This window comes from Nelumbo lutea, chromosome 5 (genome assembly GCF_056320005.1).
Source record: "Nelumbo lutea isolate HS-2025 chromosome 5, American lotus-T2T, whole genome shotgun sequence".
In the NCBI taxonomy this organism is placed as follows: Eukaryota; Viridiplantae; Streptophyta; class Magnoliopsida; order Proteales; family Nelumbonaceae; genus Nelumbo; species Nelumbo lutea.
This window is the reverse complement of record NC_142688.1, coordinates 48,440,071-48,446,070: the sequence shown is the minus strand read 5'-3', so window position 1 is coordinate 48,446,070 and position 6,000 is coordinate 48,440,071.

The following is a 6,000-nucleotide window of genomic DNA, read 5'->3' as shown; positions in this document are numbered from 1 at the left end:
CAATAAAATGCTTCAACCAAGGCTGCAGAAAATGCATTTGGACCTGCTGGTTATTTATTAGTAGCTGACCATACTTACATGCTTGCTTGATGGATGTGCATTCAATTGCAAATCCAACACTTGATCCCACTTATAGATAATCAGTAAATCAGGAGTAGCGGGCTAGGTGAGGTCTGTAAATGGATTGCATTTAACAATATCTGAGTCTGATCTGAATATTGAAAAATGACATCTGAATCCAATCTGAATTCTGATTAGATTTGAAGATCCCGGGTTTGAATTTGAATCCTAATGGACTTGGATCAGATTCAAATTTAATCCGACATTGCTTTAATTTTTAAAATACAGAAAAAAATTAAAAAGTTGATGACTTTTTAATAAATTCATATAAATATGACATACTAAATATATTATATATATTTTCATATATAATATAGTATACAATTATGTTTTTTATAATTTCAAATATGATTATCTAAATTTTATATATTAAAATCAATGAATATTATAATATAATCGAATTTGGATTTTAACTGGATTGGATGGAGTTAAATCCACATCCAATAATGCAGATTGCAAAATACAAATCCAATCCGATTATGTAAACACATAATCCTAATCCAAGATAACTGGATTGGATGCCAGAACAGACATCAAACTTTCAGAGGCCATTGACAACCCTAGGCTAGGTGAGGCATATTTTATTTTTCCGTACCACCATGCCAAGCAGATCCAAATTTTGCCAATTGATCAGCTATAGAATTTAGTTCCCTAGGAACCCAATTAAGGTTGACATGCAAGGAACCCAAGATGTCTCTGGCCTCTGTTAGATAGTGGGCTAACCTTCAAGGACCTCCATCCGTCTCTCCTAACCATTTTATTGTGTTTGCAGAGTTCTGTCTTTTGCAATTCAGACCTGTGAGGATAGCTAGAATTTCAGCCTTTGTTGAGTGAGATGTCCCTATCAAACTAGGGGTGTAAACGGATCGAATTCGGATCGGATCAGGCAATATCTAAATTCAAGTACGATTAGAAAATCCGATATCCGAATTCGATTTCATATCCGACGGATATTGAAAATTAATATCCGAATTAGAATCCGATGAAATATTCGAATATTCGATTTGATTCGAATTTGATTAATTAATTATTTTAGATAATTAATAAATATATAAATTATTTATGTAACTTAATTATTATATATATTATATAAAATATTTTATATACTATATATAAGAATTAAATAATCGGTCGATTTCGGATATTTATCGAATCGAATCAGGTCATATCCGAATTCAAATCCGATTAACTATTCGGTAAGAATAGGATATCCAAATTCGACCGAGTAGATATTTGAATTATTCGAATTCGATTCGATAATGTCGAATATCGAATTCGAAATTGGATTTTCGAATACCGTTGACACCCCTATATTGGACCACTAAAAACCCACCAAATTTTGACATCTCTCTTCTTGAACAGACCACCAACCCCTGCTGAAACGGGGTTACCAATGGCACTACCATCAAAATTTACTTTCAACTCCAACACTTCTGGTATAGGACAGCTTCTGGTAATAATACTTAATGGCCTAGGTGATGCACGCAGGATCTCTAACAAGTTCATTTGAAGATCACTCATCAAGATGCCTTTGAACTTAGAGGTTGCTTAACGGATACTTTATCCCTCACTCCCTCCTTAAAGTCTTACTCACTGGTTGTTTTGAACTGAAAGACTTAATTGTTCCTATTTATTATCCCTCACTCCCTCGTTAAAAACTTTATTATTCATATTCTTCCTTTGAACTCAGAGGTTGCTAAACTAAGTCTAGCAATTCCTATTTGTTTTGATTGAAGTCAAACTGGTTTTAATTTTATTCCAGATTAAAGTCTTTCTAAATTTGAATAATTTTATTCCAAATTATCATGCCCAGTTGTGGCAAATTTGAATGAGTACCCTCCATGTTTTAATTTTCTAAATCCTTAACTAGATTTCTGGTCCTTGAGGTAATTTGGGGTCAGTGGTTTGAGTAGATTTTTAAGAAGGCACCAATCTTGTTCTATCAAAGTAAGAAAATGGCACCAATCCGGTGCTTATCAAAACGGGTAATCTGGTCCTTCAGGTAATGGGTAGCTTCCAGGAAGGCATGCTTGGCAGCCCTAGCTTCCACATCTGCCCCTGCCCCACCTAACACCTTTACAGCGTTGAATTATTCTTAGGACTGCATTCTGGAAACTCGGGGCCCCACAGGGCATGCCCCACAGCACATTCCAACCGTGTATTGAAAACATCAATCTTTCAACGATAAGTACAAGAGATGTTCCAAATGCACACTGAGATGAGCATGTGGGGCGTTGATGTAATTTCTGTGGTGTATTTGAGTATATCCTTCTTTTTAACGAGAATTTGCAAGAGGAATCTTCTTCTGTGTTCCCTAAACATTTTTTTCTTCCGTTCAAGATGGGTGAAGATCCCATTATCAGAATAAGAACTTGGGTCAGTTTATCATCTTTGAGTTTGCTTGTATCTACATAATCCCATGGCAACATCAGTCTATCCCTATTTGTGAGTTTAGTAAAATAGAGAGTATTTCGGGTTAGCATTAATTTAGCATTTTAGTTGAGTAGAACAGATGATTTCATGTTAGCATTAATCCCATGGCACCAATCTTGATTTGTTGCATGCTAGTTGAGTAGAACAGAGGTTTCACTATCACTTGACTTGAACTACTTTGATGAATTGGTCTACTGTCATCAATTTGAGACTGTAGCATGATAGTTTTTGGTTTGTTGCTTTACCCAGGTAGCTTTGCATTGTTAGCTTTTAGAACTCGTTGGCAACAAGAATGAGGTTTGAACTCAAGTCGGACAGGTTGGCAACAAGAATGAGGTTTGTGTCAAAAAACCCAGGTTGTGACCTTTTGAAGTTATGTTGCAATGAGTTAAGTACTTGATTGGGGGTTGTAAAGGAGAGTCTAGAATGGGGATTACCTATGCTATGAGTAAATTTGTAATTTCCTTGATTTTGTCTTGCATCTTGTGTATCATCTAGCATGTCACTCATGAATTGGGTCATCAGGAGATTTTAAATTTATTAATACAATCACATTTGTTGCTTATCAACAACAACAACAATTCATATGCAGTCTTCAAATTGAGTACCATGTCTGTGTTGTAAACTGCTTACAGCACCAGTGAGTGATTATTACAAGTTGGAGTGTCTAGAAAAAGCTGAAGAGCAGACCAAAAAGGACATGGGTTGAAGTAGAGAAATGATTTAATGGACCACAACTTAATAGTAAATATAGCACTGAACACAGTGGAATGACAGAACAGGATTCATGTAGTTGACCCCATATAATTGGGACAAAACTTAGTTGATTTGAGTACATGTCAGAGGTATAAAGGCGTCCTCTCTAGGAGGAGGGGATGAGACAAAGGTCAAAAGTTTTCGGAGGGAACAATATTCAATCATCAAGGTGGTTGGAGACCAGGGTTACCTACAGAACTACCACTGAAATTTAGCTTTACTCTATTCTGTTGAGGAGGAGATCAGCTTACATGAATAGTAGGAATGAGGAAGAGGAGCCTGCTACTGTACTCTGACCTCAGTCATCTACTGTAAAAGCCTTGAACAGATCCAATGTTTTCAGTCAATTTAAGAACTCGGTGGTTATTTTTTCTACCAATTCATCCTTTGACTTTCCTTTTCCTTTGAAACAATAGCTGATCTCGTTGCTCTCCACCCTGCCCCTTTTCTTTGGTTGTCAGAAGAAGCTCGAGTTGAGTAGCTATTGTTTGGTAGTGTTTGTTTATGTTTCTCTACTTGGGCTTATCAAGTTCTATTCCTCTGGCTTTTGGTTTTTGGTAAGTTTAGATTTGTGGGTAGTAGATTCAGATTTGCATACTGTACTGGTGTTGGATCAGGGTTAGAAATAATTACATATTTAGAGTTTTTCTTGTTGAAGATCTTTTGGTGCCGTTCATTATTAGAAAGAAAAAATAGCATCAGATCAAATTAGTTTCTCCATATAAAATTACCAAAAGATTTTAATCTGATCGGCCCACTTCTTTTCTTTCTTTCTTTCTTTTCTTTTGAATCACCACATTATTAAGAATTAAATAAAGAATTTGGTTTTTATGCTGATATATTTCTTGAGGCAAAAATAATTATTGAGATGCTTTTCATACTTCATCAACAATGATGTTAAGACATCATCAGCATTTCAAAATTAAATTAGGACGAATCAAGGGTTTGACGGGGGTAGATCAAGAAGGCTGAACAAAAAAATGACAATTGTATTTGGGTTAGAATCTCAAATTTGATGGGGTTTTAAATGACAGGTGATTCTTTTAAATCAAATAAAGATGCTGTTGTATTAATCATGCCACATTTTTTCTTACTGTGTCATACTCTTATTCTTAGATTCAAAAGAATGGAGGATTTTTAAAATGAAATGCTCTTAATTTCTTAGCTTCTTTGCTGAGTCAAGATATATGGAAGATGGTCATGTATTGAAAAGCTCTATACATATTGATGTATAAAATATAAACTATGAGGAACTCTTGTAGTTACCGGGATTTCATTCAACTTTATTTCATGTACTGGAATAAGAGGGGAAGAAGAATTCATCTCCCATTCCTTCTTGCCAATTCAATTGTATATATTAAGTCTTACTACTTTAGATGGAAATGCTACTTTGAAGGCACAAGAATGCTACTTTGATTTAGGGTCTACATCTACCTAAAATGGCATGCTGTGGTTGAAAAGCTCTATACTTTGAAGGCACAAGGATTTCAGAATAGGTTGATCTTCTACCTAAAATGGCATGCTGTGGTTGTGTGTGATTGATGAATAAAAGATAGGCACAGGCTTAAGCAGTGGCTTTCTGTGCATATTTGGCCTGCTCATATGCCATTGTTCAACATTTTAGGATCTAGAAAGGAATAAAAGGAAATATCTATCTACAGATTTTAAATATTAATTTAAATTTGCTGGAGTTTATAATTGCATTTATTCACATCAGCTTATTTTTCTTATAGTCCTGAATCCATTTTCATATATATTCAATCATAATTGCACTATCATCAAACTCAACCCAGATATAAATTAACTTGGGTTCGATTTCCTACACTATCACCAAAACATTCAACCCAATACCAAAAAATTTGCTGGAGTTTCTAATTTGCTGGAGTTTATAATTGCACTATCACCAAAACATTCAACCCAATACCAAAAAAAAAAAGACTAATGAAAAAGTACCATCACAATTTTTTTTAAAAAAAAGAAAAACCCTACTGATTGGCCAAGAAAAAGCAAATACTAAGTCAATAGCAGACTCTTAAAAGAATGTTAAAGAATAGTTCCAACAATTCGTTATCCGATAAAAGGGCTTGAACTCTAAGTTTTCCATCCACACAAACTATATTTAACGCTTAAATCTCTCACTTTCTTAAAATTATTATTTTTTTTTTCAAATTTGTCCTCTTCTCTACCACTAATGTGACGTGACAGTGGGAAAATTCAATGAAATGAAGAATTGACAATCATTTTGGAATGCTGAAAAATTCCACCAATACTGGACAGTATTGTGAGGGATAGAGTAAAAGCGGAAACAAAAGGTTAAAACCCATTTTATTTTGGATTTAGGGATTTGCCATTACATTTCGTATATTACATTTCATGAAATTAATTCTACGCAAAATGAACTATCAGCCAAGAACTTTTCTGTTCACGTAATATTAGTATATTACGTGAAAAATCACTTTAATTTCTAATTCCAAATACATGGTTTTGTGAAATTTGATGTCAACGTCCTAATGAAAGATATATAATCTTGGCAATTTGTTATTTCATTATTGAAATAGAATAGTTTAATTTCTATGCTTTGGAAGAAATGTTCACAGTCATCGAGTATTTGCTTGTTGCCCATGACCCACCACCTTCAACCATTTGCTTTGGAAGAAATGTTCACAAGTGTCATATGTAAACTTATGTATG